This window comes from Hylobates moloch, unplaced genomic scaffold (assembly GCF_009828535.3).
Source record: "Hylobates moloch isolate HMO894 unplaced genomic scaffold, HMol_V3 SCAFFOLD_2, whole genome shotgun sequence".
NCBI classification, from domain to species: Eukaryota; Metazoa; Chordata; class Mammalia; order Primates; family Hylobatidae; genus Hylobates; species Hylobates moloch.
Genome location: NW_026652277.1, coordinates 17844073 through 17860882, shown reverse-complemented (window position 1 = coordinate 17860882; position 16810 = coordinate 17844073). Strand labels below are relative to the sequence as shown.

Here is a 16810-nt window from a genome sequence, read left to right as displayed (position 1 = left end):
TTGAACCCAGGAGTTGGAGGCTGCAGTGAGCTATGATTGCACCACTGCATTCCTGGGCAACAGAGTGGGACTCTGGGAAGGAAGGCAAGAAGGCAGGAAGGAAAGAAGGCAGGCAGGCAGGCAGGCAGGTAAGACAGAAGGAAGGCAGGAAAGCAGGAAGGAAGGAGAAAAGCAAGCAAAATGGCCCTGTAAAGTTTGCTAAAAATTTTGAAGCTCTGAAAGAGCTTTTTAAAAAGATTTAAAATAATAAACAGAATTTCTGGTGGTATATTTGTTGTCGATGTCAACTAACAGAAATACAAAACAGTATACAAATGTCACCAAGCAGATCCTACTCTCTACCTTAATCCAAACAATATTTCAGCAGCTCAAGAAACCCACACTGCCGCCATCACTCTCAGCCTTGTTTGCCACCACCACTGTTGTCAGCCCTTCATTTAAGATTTCTCCACAATTACATCTGGATTTTCCTAAAAAGGCAGAAACATTTTGAAGCCCAGAGAGTAGGCATTTTTGCATCCTTAACAAAAGCATCGTTCAGTCTTTATAAAGTCATTCGACTCTGAGCATGTCATATGGAAAACACTCTTAAAAGAAGATGCACCACATTAAGTAACTGAATGGACTAGAAGAACAGCTTTAAACAAAGATAATTCACTTTATTAGATTAAAAAGCATTCCCCAAAGACTGTTTTGCCTCTCAGGACCATAGTGTAGAATACAGTTAAATGCCTTCTCTAAAATTTCACTTAGTGATAGTTAAAAATAAAAAGAAAAATATAAGGACCCTGTTTTGACTTAAAATCTGTTTTCCTAAAAAGAATCCTTTCTTTTCCTTACTAACACAGTCACTTTAAAAATATTGCCATAAATCTATTTCTTCTCATTTTGGTGATTCAAACAAAGTACTAGAAATTTGATACATAACAGCATATTTTCGCTTATCTTAGCAAAACTTAACACATAGTGTACCTTCTAAAAATGTCAAGGCAGGTCAATTGGATGGGCTTTTTCAGATTACTGTATTCTCACTTACTACCATTTACTAGGCATTTTATAACAAGAATATCAAATTCCAATAACAGAATATGCCCAGTGTTAAGTGAGGTTCTCCTAGCTGCCATCCCCACCGTAGGTTCTTCTCAGTTAACCCCACTCCTGCTGCCCAGACTCGCTGGCCTTCCTCCTGACCCATTTTGATGGCTGTTAACTCTACCTCCTGTGTTGCCTCTCAGCTCAAGCGTCACTTCTACCAGGAAGCCTTCCCTGACCACCCAGCTTAGACTGATTCCCCTCTCATGGCTCATAGCTCCCTATACCCTCCCTTCTTAGGACTTTCCATGGTTCGTCACCCAAGGGCTTATTTTAATTGATTAACATCCTGTTCCTGCTCAAGGCCATAAGCTCCACGGAAGCAGACACTGTGTATCTTACTACTAAACCCCTAGGGCGCTACATAGTGACAGTTGTACAAAAGCTGCCCCATTCATTTTATTGACTGATTTTATTTGAACACATGATACTAAGTGATATGGTTTGGATCTGTGTCCCCACCGAAATATCATGTTGAATTGTAATCCCCAGTGTTAGAAGTGGGGCATGGTGGGAGATGACTGGATCATGGGGGTGGATTTCTCATGCATGGCTTAGCACCGTCTCTCTTGGTATCGTCCTCATGATCGTGAGTGAGTTCTTATGAAATCTGGTCTTTAAAAGTGTAGTACCTCCCTCCACCCTCTCTCGCTTGCTCCTACTCTGGACATGTAAGACATGCCTTCTCCCCTTTTTCCTTCCACCATGATTGTAAGTTTCCTGAGACCTCCCCGGAAGCCGAGCAGATGCCAGCATCATGCTTCCTGTACAGCCTGTGGAACTGTGAGCCAATTAAACTTCTTTTCTTTAGAAATTACCCAGTCTCAAGTATTTCTTTCTTTTTTTTGAGATGGAGTTTCACTCTTGTTGCCCAGGCTGGAGTGCAAAAGCATGATCTCGGCTCACCGCAGCCTCTGCCTCCCAGGTTCAAGCAATTCTCCTGCCTCAGCCTCCCAAGTACCTGGGATTACAGGCATGCACCACCACGCCCAGCTAGTTTTGTATTTTTAGTAGAGATGGGGTTTCTCCATGTTGGTCAGGCTGGTCTTGAACCGCTGACCTCAGGTGATCCACCCACCTTCACCTCCCAAAGTGCTGGGATTACAGGTGTGCGCTACCACTCCTGGCCTCAGGTATTTCTTTATAGTAATGTGAGAATGGTCTGATACAGGAAAATTATACTCCCTTCATTCCAAAGATAACTTCCATGTGGCACACACACATTTATTCAAATATACATTTGTGTCTCTGTTCACATGTCAACTAAAAGAAGCTTTCTTTGAGTAACACCTCCCACCAGCCATTCTTTATCACCTTACGATGACTTACACTTCCACAAACCACCGATCACCCCTGACTCACACTTACCTGTTCACTGTCTGTTGGCACCATCAGCATGTCATCTCCATGACAACATGATTTTGTTTGCTTTGTTCTCTACCATATCCGAAGCACGGAGAACAGTTTCTGGCACATGGTAGGCACAGAATAAATATTTATTAAATGAATGAATGTGCTGGGTATGCAAAGAAAGCTACACAAATGGGAATCCCACTCACACACCCTATTTCTACTTTCTGATCATCTCTGCCATCGGTTGCCAACCTTTTGTCAACGTAAAAGATGTATTTTCATTTCTGTTTTCCAAATGCAAGCTATTGACCTCAGTACTATTTCAGTTAGTATATAAAAACAAGTACCCTGCTAGAAACTGTGTCCAAAACAGTCCAAGATGCCAGAACAAATTCATTCCTTTCAACATTTCCAGGGCAACAGCAAACCCAAGATGACCTTCAAGTTTGCTTTTGCCAAAATGCATTATAACCCTGCTCAAATAAATGCTCACCAGAAGCATCTGAGCTCACCAGATAAATGGAATTTAAATAACACATTTCCTATCTGGAAATACTCTGTATACAATTTAACTAATCTGATTCTGTTAATAAATTTTAGGTTGAACAGAATCAAGCTACCAACAAACTATTTTGAATTTTGTTTGCTGTATACTTTAAAAAGGTGAATTTTAAAGTTTGTGAATGATATCTCAATTTTTAGAAAGTACTAATGGAAAGAAATTCTACAAAATATCTAACTGGTAATCTTCAAAACCGTCAAGGTCACCAAAAACAAACAAAGTCAAGTGTGTGTGGTGGCTCATGCTATAATCCCAGTACTTTGGGATGGGCCAAGGTGGGAGGATTGCTTGAGCCCAGGAGTTTGAGATGAGCCTGGGAAATATAGTGAGATTCCGTCGCTACAAAAAATGAAAAAATTAGTCAGGCGTGACAGTGCATGCCTGTAGTCCCAGCTACTCAAGAGGCTGAAGTGGCGGGATTGCCTGAGTCTGGGAGGTTGAAGCTGCAATGAGCCATCATCAGGCCACTGCACTCCAGCCTGGGCAACAGAGAGAGTATCAGGAAAAACAGCTAATGCATGCTGGGCTTAATACTGAGGTGATGGGTTGACAGGTGCAGCAAATCATCATGGCACGTGTTTACCTAAGTAACAAACCTGCATGTCCCGCACCTGTATCCCAGAACTTTAAATTAAATTAAATTGAATTAAATCGAATGAAATTAAAAACAAGCAAATACACGACACTGAAAAAAAAAAAAGTCTGAGAAACTGTCCCAGCCAAGAGAAGTCTAAAAAGACTGTATTCTAAATGTAATGTGACATTTAGGAGAGGGTCCTGGAACAGTAAAAGTAACTTAAGGAAAAACTGAGAAAATTGGAATAAAGTATGGACTTTAGTTGGTTAGTATGTCAGTATTAGTTCATTAATTATAACAAAGGTACCATACTTATATAAGATGTTAATAATAGGGGAAACTGAGTCTAGGGCTTATGAGATTTCTGTACCATCTTCACAATAATTTGGTAAGTCTAAACTTGTCATAAAGTAAAAAGTAAATTAAGAAAAGCATTTTTCATTTCCTTTTGTGTTTTAAACTTAGGTGCTTAATACTTCCCATAACCATGATGCCTCAGAAATAAAATTGTAGGTTTGTCATCATCTCAAGAAGTCCTGCCTTTCTCTTGCAGTTTTTAATCCCATGCAACAAAGTTCAATGAGTATAAACCATACATCTACCATAGGTCTGGCACTGGGGTAAGTTCAGAGTGAATACAAGGAAGATTAAGATTAAATCCATACTTTCCTAAAAGATGAATGCCCCAATGCAGCAAGTTCTGTTAATAATAGCTAACCTTGGCTGGGCACTGTTTTAGCATTTTTCTTGGATTAACTCTTTTAATCCTTTCAACAACTCAATTAGATAGGTACTATAATTATTTCATCTCCACAGAGGAGCAACGGAGCTCAGAGCAATTCAATAACTCTCCCAGGCTTGCAGAGCTAGTGAATAACAGAGGTGGCATTGAAGTTAGGGCATTCAGTGAAGTACCTGTACTATGCACCACTACACCATTGCACCACCCAGCCTCCTATGGCACCCACAGGTTCACATCTAGGAGAATCCCTGCATTTCCATATATGTGGCTGATATGGTTTGGCTTTGTCCCTACCCAAATCTCCTCTGGAGTTGTAGCTCCCATAATTCCTACATGTCATGGGAGGGACCCAGTGGGAGGTGACTGAATCATGGGGGTGGGCTTTTCCCGTGCTGTTTTCGTGATAGTGAATAAGTCTCAAGAGATCTGATGGTTTTATAAAGAGGGGTTCCCCTGCACAACCTCTCTCTTGCCTGCCGCCATATAAGACGTGCCTTGCCCTTCTACCATGATCGTGAGTCCTCCCCAGCCATGTGTAACTGGCAGTCAATTAAGCCTCTTTCCTTTATAAATTACCCAGTCTTGAGTATGTCTTTATTTGCAGTGTGAGGATGGACTAATACAGTGGCAAAATGTGAAGCAGACTTTAAATGACCAGCAGGATTTTTTTAATGAAAAAAATAATAAAAAAGAACAGGCAGAAGGAGAGGACAGAAAACAAACGTTATAGAGGCAGAAAAGCTTGATGATAGCTGTCTGCTTCAGCAATAATTTAGAGAACTCAGACCATACGGCAGACATGGTCCTATGCACTTCACATATAATATCTCATTTAATCCTGGTGTGTGGGTAGATACTGGGATCTGCATTTTACAGATGAGAAAGAAGAGCCTTGAAAAGTTACCTCCACTATCAAACAATACTTTGCTGCAAAATGAGGATTCCAGCAGGTCTGCCCAGCTGCATAAATAATCTCTCAACCACACTACTCCTCTGCTTCTCCTAATTAAAAAAAAAAAAAAGATGGTACAATTCAATTTGTATACTATTTTCTCAGCTTTGTATATGTATGTAATAATTACATATGCATGAGTGTAAGAGATTGAGATAAAAGGACTTGGGTAAAAAGACCCCAAGATATTAATAATGGTTAAAACTTCAGGTGAAGGAAATTATGGGTGTTTTTTTTTTTTTTTTGAGACAGAGTCTCGTTCTGTCACCTAGGCTGGAGTGCAGTGGTGCGATCTTGGCTCACTGCAACCTCCAGCTCCCCGGTTCCAGCAATTCTCCTGCCTCAGCCTCCGAGTAGCTGGGATTACAGGTGCAAGCTGCCACGCCCAGCTAATCTTTTTGTATTTTAGTAGAGACGGGCTTTTACCACGTTGCCCAGGCTGGAGTGCAATGGTGTAATCTCGGCTCACTGCAACATCCACCTCCCAGGTTGCCCAGGCTGGTCTCTAACTCCTGAGCTCAGGCAATCTGCCCACCTCTGCTTCCCAAAGTGCTGGGATTACAGAGGTGAGCCACCACCCCCTGCCTGGGTGATCTTTTTTTAAATCTTCTTCCTGAAATGCTTTTCCTTTTCTAAATTTTCTATTACAGGCATGTGTTACTTTTGTGCTTACAAAAATTGCAACATAATAAATTATTATTGAACTCAAAGTTTTCAGATTGCTATAAAATGTTACCTACTTTTTTATATTTTACATTTTTACCCCTTCTACCTTACCTCAAACTTTTTTTTTTTTTTTTTTTTTTTTTGAGGTGGAGTCTTACTCTGTTGCCCAGGCTGGAGTGCAATGGTGCAGTCTCGGCTCACTGCAACATCTACCTCCCAGGTTCAAGTGTGACTATCCTGCCTCAGCCTCCTGAGTAGCTGGGATTACAGGAATGTGCCACCACACCCAGCTAATTTTTTTGTCTTTTTAGTAGAGACAGAGTTTCACCATGTTGGCCAGGCTGGTCTCGAACTCTTGACCTCAGGTGGATGCCCGCCTCAACCTCCCAAAGTGCTGGTATTACAGGCATGAGCGACTGTACCTGGTCCTTACTTCAAAATTGATAAACACCCCAGACATAATTGGGCCAAAGGGAAGGTGGCTTAGGGTATGCTCAAGGGAGGCTGCTTCTGCCAGTGACCCAGGAAGGTCCTCCTCAGATTCATAGTCTTTCATTGCCCTGCAGACCTATTCTTTGGTACCAAAATCAGCCCACACAACACAGACAAGCCAAGTACTGGGAGAACCCTGCAGCGTCACTGATTTTTCTGAGGATTTGTTTGGAAGCTATTTAAAGTTGACTTCAAGGCCAGGCACAGTGGGGATCACGCCTGTAATCTCAGAACTTTGGGAGACCAACATGGGAGAATTGCTGGAGGCCAGAAATTCAAGGTTAGCCTTGATAATATGGCAAAACTCCATCTCTGTAAAAGAAAAAAAAATACGAAAATTAGCAGGATATAGTCGCATGCGCCCACGTTCCAGCTGCATGGGAGACTGACGTGGGAGGATCGCTTGAGTCCAGGAGTTCCAGGCTGCAGTGAACTATGACTGAACCACTGCACTCCATCCTGGGTGACAGAGTGAGACCCTGTCTCAAAAATAAAATAAATAAAATAAAATAAAATAAAATAAAATAGGTATCCTCAAATTTCAAAACTCTGACTACCGGCCATTTTTTCAAAAAATGGCAAAAGAGTACTGCAAATAGGTAATTTTCTCAAAGGGCTAACTTTAGCAGAGTTCCATAAAGAAGGGTACCAAGTTCCTTAGGGGTAGAGAGGTTTAACCAGGGCTACAGTCTTGCATTTTCTCACTATTAAGATTGAGCTTCTTGTGAAAAGCTTACCTCAATGGAAAGAAAGAAAGAAAAATAAGATTCAGCTTATTGATTTGTGAGAATGTCTTAAAATTCTCTTTGCTTTTGCTAAAAGGGAAGTTTCATGGGAGAAAGTAGAGATTTAGGTAAGGTCATTCCAGTGCTTGGATTTACTCAGATGGACAGTTCTAGAGGACAATGGGTCAATGGATATGAAGGAGAGAGACAGAAGAAAGGGGAAGGAGAAATGGATCCTCAAGATATGCTTGATCTTTTTTTTTTTTTTTTTTTTTTTCTGTTTTGGCTAAAAGCCTCAAGGTAAATCCTTCAGGGAAAAATAGCCTCTGCTCCATTTTCTTATATTTCTTTTTTTGTTTTGTTTTGTTTTTTGAGATGGAGTCTCTCTCTGTTGCCCAGGCTGGAATGCAGTGGCGTGATCTCAGCTTACTGCAACCTCCAACTCCCGGGTTCTAGCTATTCTCCTGTCTCAGCCTCCTGAGTAGCTGGGATTACAGGCACGTGCCACCACGCCCAGCTAATTTTTTGTATTTTTAGTAGACATGGGGTTTCACCACGTTAGCCAGGATGGTCTCAATCTGACCTCGTGATCCGCCAGCCAGTGCCTCCCAAAGTGCTAGGATTACAGGCGTGAGCCACCGCGCCCAGCCTCTTCTATTTCTTTGACTGACTTTTCAGGATTTTCTCAGCATCTGCTCTGTGCCAGACATTGATGTGTAGTTTACACTGTCCCTAATCCTCGCAACTGCCCCATGAGGGAGGGATACAATTTTCCCATTTTGCAGATGAAGACAGTGAAGATCAGGGAGGTTGACCTCTGCGACGCAACAGGATTTGTGACTGTAGGACCCAAGGTTAAAAGGCAGCCTTAACCGGTCCACTTTCTCCCATTACATCATCCTTCCTGATGTAAAAGAAAAAGACAAGGAGATTTGAAGTACTGCCTACTTATTAAAGGAGTTAAACATTTCATCTAGTGCAGTGGATCGAATAGTCTTTCCATCTGGGAAGATGGTCCCATCACAGGCTCTTGGACCACCCCTCTGTCTGTTGCAGAGAAGCCAGAGTGATGCAGTGTGTCATTCCCCTCCAGCCTGTTATAGTTCTATGTTGGCAAAATGTAAGATCATTCCTCTCCCTCCAGAGAGCAAAAGGCAAATGAGGCTAGTAGGTTTCTAAACTACAGTCTTATATGGCCTCGGAGTTCTCCCTCGCATAAATACACGCTGATACGCTAAATCAGAGGCCAAGAAGAGAAACTATAAATAGCCCCAGCTCCAGCCAGCAGAGGAAGCAGACCTGTAGTCATGCCAACTTGTGCATATAAGCACAGGAACGGAATCTTCAGCACACGTCCGTTTTGCAAGCCTCATCTATACCAAGGAGAATACTATGAAAAATAACACACCCCTCTGTCACCAGTGAGCTACAAGTAGAATTCTGCAAGTAAGGGAAAGGTAAAATTCACAAGTTAGACTACTGGAGAGGAAATTTAGTTTGAGTGACTTGTCTGAAGTGAAAGAGTTTCAATATTATTCTTTCTGTTTAAAGTAGATTTTAAATACTGGCATGCACGTGTTTACTCACAAGCAAAAGGAAAGAACCGGTATGCAATCAGGCAGCATACAAAAAGTTAAACACCAAACTAAAACACACAGTGCTAAATTAAGCACTTGGAAGAAATCCCTGAATAATAAAAAAAAAAAAAAATCTGCTGATTTGGGCTTATCTCTACCCAAAGATCCGAAAAAATTTAATGAAAAGATAAACATGCATGTCTTATTATAGCACTTTCGGAATCATTTGGTTTCAAAAAACTGAACCTGACCACAAAAATCAAAATTTTAGTCAACAATGACCAGGTATGTTACAGACTAAATGGAAAGAACATAATGGTAGGGGTGGGATGAAGGGAGAAAAACAGGAACAAGAACAGGGTAACTGACTCACTGTCCCTTTTACCCAGAGGCACAGAAGATCCTTATTAGTGGTCTTAGGAAAACTATCACCTCTCTACAACACTTTCCCAGATAGCAAGGGCTGCTATGTCTGCTATTTATAAACCCTTTCTTTCTCTGTCCAGACTTCCTCATATATGTTTACTAATATTCTGCTAAAAGGTTATTCCTTTTGCTAAAAAAAGTAGAAAAAAATTAAAGTTATTGACATTTATTTTATAGTGTTTAGTTTACATTGCAATAAAAGCGTTTGTGGTTACTCAACTGGTAAAAGCCTGTTCCGCAGTAAGGCCTAGAAAATTCTAATTTGTTTATGTGACTATCTCACCCAGAGCACAGACCTGCTGGAAGGTTTCTGCCTCTTTAAAGAAAGAGGCTCAAGTGCTTTCCGTAGACCCAATTTCTGCTCTGTGTTTCAGCTGTCCTCCACCTCCACCCTGTCCCTACAAGGTTGGGCAGCAGAAACGCCCAAGGATGCCCCAGGGGTCTATTACCAGACCTATCCAACCTCTCTTCCCTGGGGCTCAAAGGGTGACAGAGTTTCAAACAGACTTGCTAATGGCGGCTCTCCTAGCAGTCTCCATCCCCATGGCAACACAAACTTCAGAATTGAACGTAGCAAAAGCAGGAACACTGATTCATATTTCACCGAATGTCTGCTCAACCTTCCATCTAAGAGGCACCCTCGCCAGATGTTTGCTTTTACCCAAAGATGTTTCTATCACCCATGCTAAATCAAACAAGCAAATGAGGGAAAGAAACTTCCCCCAAATCACTATCTTTGTGTGACCTTTCTCTAATCTAAAAAAATAAATAAAAATAAAAGGAATCAAAAAAGAAGAAATCTGTGGGTCAATTGGATCCTTGAGAACAGGACCTCTATCTGATTAAACTCTGTATGATTTTCAGTAGTTACCATGTATTTAAATTATGATATACAGCACAATTCAGATATTTAATCAACATTTCTTGAATGAGAAGGAATCTGAGAAGATTAGGCTCTAACAAAGCCTAATAAGGTAGAGTTAATGCTAAAAGTGCCATTTAAAATGACTTTTAAATCTCTCTGAAGATCTCTGGCAGCAAACATCACTAAAAAAAGAAAAAGAAAAGGCTCATTTCAATGGTAAAGTCCCCAATCCGTACAGACTTGTGACTTAAGGAGATAATGGTAAAGTCGCATCATACTCCTGTCTACATTACCCAAATTCAACTCTACATCCTCAGTAGCAACCACCAAGGAAAGGAGAACTTCAGGAAGTATGCATCCCAATGCAAAACCGAGATAGGAGAGGAGACACCACTATTGTGCAATCAGCTTCATGCCTGTGTCTTTTCCCAGGATGGTCATTGTGCCAGTGGATGGGAGTCTAGCTTCAAAATGCCTATGATATGCTTCTTGAATACCTACATATATACTGTGAAAGGAAAATAGAATCTTAGCACCCCAAACTCACTATGCCAAAAGGAAAGTTAAGCTTAGAAACTGAGTCACGTAAAAACTGCCTTCCTTTTCGTTCCCAAACAGCTGTAATTCCACATGCTTACTTTATCTTATGTAACATGTTAAAATGCAGATTAACCAAGCAACAGAAGAGTGCAAAATTGGCTTTTCCTCTACTCTTCTTTGCACATGTAACATGTAGATTCACTGAGTGCTAATCAGGGCCTCCCACGATGGAGCCGCTTGCCTCACTGGGTACTTGTCCTCCTTTGCTTTTTCTTCCCCAAATGCTTGCTCTTTCTTCTTCTTCTTTTTTTGTCTTTCTGTGTCTTCCAGGCTGGAGTGCCGTGGCGTGATCTCAGCTCAAGAGCTGGGATTACAGGTGCCTGCCACCACACCCAGTTATTTTTATTTTTATTTTTTTTTAATAGAGACAGGGTTTTACCACGTTGGCCAGGCTGGTCTCAAACCCCTGACCTCAAATGATCCGCCCACTTTGGTCTCCCAAATTGCTGGGATTATAGGCCAGCACTGGCCACTGTGCCCAGCCTCTTTCTTGGTTAAATACTGAACTTCCCAAAACCATCTGTGGATAAAGCACAGGTTGCAGATCCTACTGAGGCACGTGTTTCTTTTTCTCAGGTCCATCTTCAAGTACGGTAAAATACACTTCTGATGGATTGAGATCTGCCTCAGTTACTTTTTGGTTTACTACATGTATATGCACATGATTTATGGGCGATCTGTAGGACTCTAACAGGCACTTCTGCTTCTGTATGTTCTCCTTGCTAAATGTCTTTGCAACCTAAACCCCAGGCTTAGAGTTTAGGGTTGAGGCTGCACAGTGAAAGGAACACTTTCCCTCAGTCACTACCTAAAACGTGGAGTGTACCTCCCTCCCTCACCTCTATACGCTTTCTCACTGCCATCTCTATCAAGTTCTGGAATTCTGTACCCCTAACCAAAGGTCCCACTCATCTCTTCCTTATCTTCACTCATTCCCCGCATACCTTCTCAATGTCCCTGAAACTCTGAACTGAAAAGAACTACCATCCCCACATCCTTCACCTCTTCAACTGAACCACGCCTGCCCACCCAGCATTCTCTGAAACATGGCTGCCCATAGGCTAGCACCTCTATGGTGGTCCTCACATGGAAGCTGGTACGTGGAGACCATTTGACTTGCACCCTGTAAATGCTAATCTCCATTTGGCATTCTAGATCTCCACCGTTTGCTACAACCCACCTTCACAGACTTACCTTCCAATCACTTTCAACGTTCCTTCAACGCCAGGAAAAATATTACTCAACTATAGGAATTGTGCCTTTCCTTCTTCTGTAGCTTCACTTACCCTGGTCTCCACTCCTAGAACACCCATCCTTCCCATCCCCACTGTTGGAGGTGTACATTTAATTTCTTCTGCAATGCTTTCGTGATTCCCTAGTAAGAACATCTTCCTACACTAAACTCCTAGAGCACTTTCTCTATTTCCCTATTTAAAGCATTCCCACTTTCTTCTTTTAAATACATCGTGTGCCCATTTTAGCTCCTCGTTAAAACAGTAAGCTTCCTGGAATCAGCGACTGTCTCTCTTTCATAATACTGTTCACCCTCGTCAGTGTCTTCTATTTTATATTGGTGGGTTACTGACCCCCATAATAACTGGTACTTTTATTTTCCTAATCCTGTTTGTACAAAGCCAAATATACACTGGTACAATTGTGTGGTGAGCACTATGTGGTCATGAATGGAAGTGCACCACTGTCTTTGGCATACTAGAAATGATACAGGTGAAGGGATGAAACGTTCTCACGTACAACAGGCTGCATTCAGAATTCAGTCTAGTTACAACACACTGTAGGTGTCTTTCATACAAGAACAAACACTCATTGCTCTCAGGTTCCTACCATAAATACGTATAATGGGCTTTCTTTCTGTTGAACACCACGGTAATTCTAGGGGAAAATGTTCTGAATCTAAAAAGCCAGAGGTCGGGTGCAGTGGCTCATGCCTGTAATCCCAGCACTTTGGGAGGCTGAGGCAGGCGGATCACTTGAGGTCAGGAGTTTGAGACCAGCCTGACCAATATGGTGAAACCCTGTCTCTACTAAAAATACAAAAACTAGCAGGGTGTGGTGGCAGGCAACTGTAACCCCAGCTATTCAGGAGGCTGAGGCAGAAGAATCACTTGAACCTGGGAAACAGAGGTTGCAGTGAGCCGAGATTGCACCATTGCGCATCAGCCTGGGCAGCAGAGTGAGACTCCATCTCAAACAAATACTTAAAAAAATTCATCAAAAAGCCAGAAGACTGGAGCCCTGTATCCCCTGGCAGTGGGTGTGTGTGTGAAGGACAAAGAGACAGAAATTTCTAAAGACTTAAGTGAATAAGAGCCCGTGAACTTCCATAAAATGAGTGTTCCTCATAAAAAAATTGTGCATGTTTTTATTCTGACCCAATACGCACATCCTTTGACGTGCATCTGTCTTCATTATTTGACATGCAACAAAGTAAACTAGTAGCAAAAAGGTGGCCAGCTGTGTTTTTGGAGGCAGATCTTTCTTTTCCATTTTCTGGTGCTTCTCTGAGGTCTTTAGTCAGATGCCTCAGTACCAAACTGGTACCAGTGTGGACAATGAAAGCCGCAATGACCATCTGTTGCTGTAAATACATATTTCAAACAACGCTGCAAGTTTTGACAGTAACCGACATAATCATATTGTTTCTAACATTAAGAAACCTGGAAAATCCTAAGATTCTATACATCTATTTAAGAAGACTTTAAAACAAGACCATAGAGAGGTCAATTCTCGTCAGCCACATGAAATAGTCTTATTAATCTCTGGTTGAAAGTGGCTAACAGAACGGGTTTAAGTGTTATTTTATTTACCTATTTATAAATGATTGTTATGTTAGTGCTGCTACAATACTCTTCAATTTTGTGTTTCTAAATTTATTTGTCTGAAAACCAAAGTGAAAAGTTAAGTTTCAATCCTTTCCAATGAATTTGTATTTTAAACATTTTTATTAGTCAAGGGAAAACTGTAAAGGTAATACTCCAGAAATCTAAATTGTATTTAAATTTGAACTCATGTTAGAACAGACATCTGGCACACATACTTGTCTGTAATACTTGAATCAAGCAGAACAGAACAAATCTCAAGTGAGAAATAAAATGTCTTGGCTGGGCACAGTGGCTCACACCTGTAATCTCAGCACTTTGGGAGGCCAAGGAGGGTGGATCACTTGAGGTCAGGAGTTCGAGACCAGCAGGGCCAACATGGTAAAACCCCATCTCTACTAAAAATACAAAAATTACCTGGGCATGGGGGCAGGCACCTGTAATCCCAGCTACTCAGAAGGCTGAAGGAGGAGAATTGCTTGAACCCTGAAGGCAGAAGTTGCAGTGAGCCGAGATCGTGTCATTGTACTCCAGCCTGGGCGGCAAGAGCACAACTCAAGAAAGAAAGAAAGAAGGAAAGAAAGAGAGAAAGAGAGAGAGAAAAGAAAGAGAAAGAGAAAGAAAGAAGAAGGAAGGAAGGAAGGGAAAAGGAAGGAAGAAAGGAAGGGAAAAAGAAGGAAGGAAGGAAGGAAGGAAGGAAAAAGAAAAAGAGAAAGAAAAGAAAAGAAAAGAAAAGAAAGAGAAGGGGGAGGGAGGGAAGGAAGGAAGGAAGGAAGGAAGGAAGGAAGGAAGGAAGGAAGGAAGGAAGGAAACGAGAGAAAGAGAGAGAGGGAGAGGGAGGAAGGGAAGGGAAGGGGAGGGGAGAAGGAAGGGGAAGCAGAAGGGGAAGGGGAAGGAGAAAGGAAGGGAAAGAAGGAGGGAGGGAGGGATGTAAGGAAAGAAGGAAATATCTCAAACTCCCATCTTCAAAGGTACTAAGTTTTCACTTCTCTCAAACAATGGTAAGATTAAGGAAAGACAAGAAAATTTTTACAAATTATTTAAAAGGAACTATTAGAGAACAGTCTGTTTCTATTACCTTTTACAGAATGAATCCTCTTTTTCACTCTCTATAAGTTTTTGTTACTAGAGTTGTACCAATAAAGTACTAATTTAATAAAGGCCATCTGAGACTCACCAACTTTTTACCACCAGTTTCCCTGAACTTACTAATTTGCAAGAATATTTGTGGCACTTTTATAGAAATGTAAAATCTAAACATTTAAAAGTTTCTAAATGGCCAAGCATTTTAAAAACCCACAAAAATATAACAAGACACAGCCCTACCACCGGATACAAACTTAATATCAACAAAACATACAATGTCCTGGCCTTTTATGCTTAGAAAACATATCCTACTAAAAGGTTAAAAGAAGTAGAAATGTCCCTCCATATTCAGAACCCACAATGACTCATTATATAATGCTAATTGTAAGAGCAAAAAAATATTAAACCACAAACTTGATATTGTAAGGAACCCTAAACCCACTCCCAAACAAGTCAAAACCATACTCAAAGTTCTTACAGCCTCAGCTCTCAGGAACCTCATTCCTAAAAGGTTCCAAAATCTCTCAACCAGGAATACATCTCTCACCTGTGGTTTTCCTGGAAGTATATACACCGTCCTAACATAAGCCACCGGCCTGGATGTTTTATTCGTACCATTTGAGCCAATATGTATAGTGTTTACCATGCACTAGGCAATGTACAAATGGCCTTTGGAAAGGCAATTATGACAAGTTAAGACATTTTGGTTGTAAATGTCAGAATTCCATTAAAGAGTATTTAATAAATTATCCTTACTTCATCTCCATCATCTCTTTCATTTCTCAAAATAGCTTTATAAGATAGGCCTTATGGCCAGGTACAATGGCTCATGCCTATAATCCCAGCACTTTGGGAGGCTGAGGCAGGCGGATCTCTTGAGGTCAGGAGTTCTAGATCAGCCTGGCCAAAATGGTGAAACCCCATCTCTACTAAAAATGCAAAATTAGCCAGGCATGGTTGAGCGCTCCTGTAATCCCAGCTACTCGGGAGGCTGAGGCAGGAGAATCTCTTGAACCTGGGAGGTGTAGGTGGCAGTGTGCCGAGATCGTGCCACTGCACTCCAGCCTGGGTGACAGAGTAAAACTCCATCTAAAAAAAAAAAAAAAAAGGCCTTAATATTTTCCCCATTTGAAGATGAATTGAAACTCACAAGGGTTAAGTAACTTGCCAATGTGAGACGACTAAAGAGCTCAGGAGTGTGGATCTGAATTCAGGCTTGGAGTCTGTGTTCCTAATGACTTGGGAATTCTGGTCATTACATGCAGGACAAACACAGTCATGCTAGTCTTATACTTGTCCATTAGCTACACCATCCACTGAAGATAAAGTTAATTAGGTGTAGGCTTTTGGCAGTGAAGGCTGATGACACTAAAATTAATAAAACCTGGATAGCAAGGGCAGCCTGGAGTGGGCTAGCGGGCACAGGACAAGTGTTTCACATCCTGTCTCTGCCATTTCCTAGCTCTGAGACCTTCAACTCTGGACATCTCTTTCTTCCCTACTCTCAGGGATATTGTACAGTTTGAAAAAAAATTACAAAAAAAGAATGAGTGGAAAACTAGAAAACACAATCAAATGGCATCTCACGGAAATAGTGAAGATTCAAGAGAAGAGAAAAGCATTTCCCATCAACTCTCCAGATGGAAGTGCTAGCTTTTTGCATCTTTTGAGAAGGAGTCTTGCTGTGTTGCCCAGGCTGCAGTGCGGTAGCATGATCTTGCCTCACTGCAACCTCCACTTCCCGGGTCCAAGTGATCCTCCCACCTCAGCCTCCCGAGTAGCTGTGACTACAGGCACTTGCCACTACGCTCGGCTAATTTTTGTATTTTCAGTAGAGACGGGGTTTTGCCACGTTGGCCAGGCTGGTCTCGAACTCCTGACCTCAAATGATTTGCCCACTTCAGTCTCCCAAAGTGCTGGGATTACAGGCATGGGGCACGGTGCCCTGCCGCTTTTTGCCTCTTGAAACATGCCAAGATCCTGGTTTTGTAATCCCGCAGGGTCCTAGGCTTTCTACCTTCTTAGTTTCCTCTACTACTCATCCAGATATATGCCTAAAGGAGGATCAGTTAGCTCCACAGAGAAGAAACAGAGTATTTATGAAATGTCAGCTTTTGCTCTGCACGTGGTGGGGTGGGGGGTGGGGGGCAGACATTGATGTAAGCATTGCTGTAATAACAGAAGTGTGTTATTGCCACTAATAATCTGCTTGCCCAACATCTTTATTTATTGTATTTGACTTCTCCTGGTAACAATTC

The 16810-nt window shown here is 41.6% G+C and overlaps 1 protein-coding gene across 2 annotated transcripts in view; it reads right to left on the bottom strand.

Moving 5' to 3' along the window:
* The window catches only part of CACNB2 (calcium voltage-gated channel auxiliary subunit beta 2), a 404032-nt gene that overhangs the window by 353706 nt on the left and 33516 nt on the right, over nt 1–16810 (bottom strand). The window lies entirely within an intron of this gene.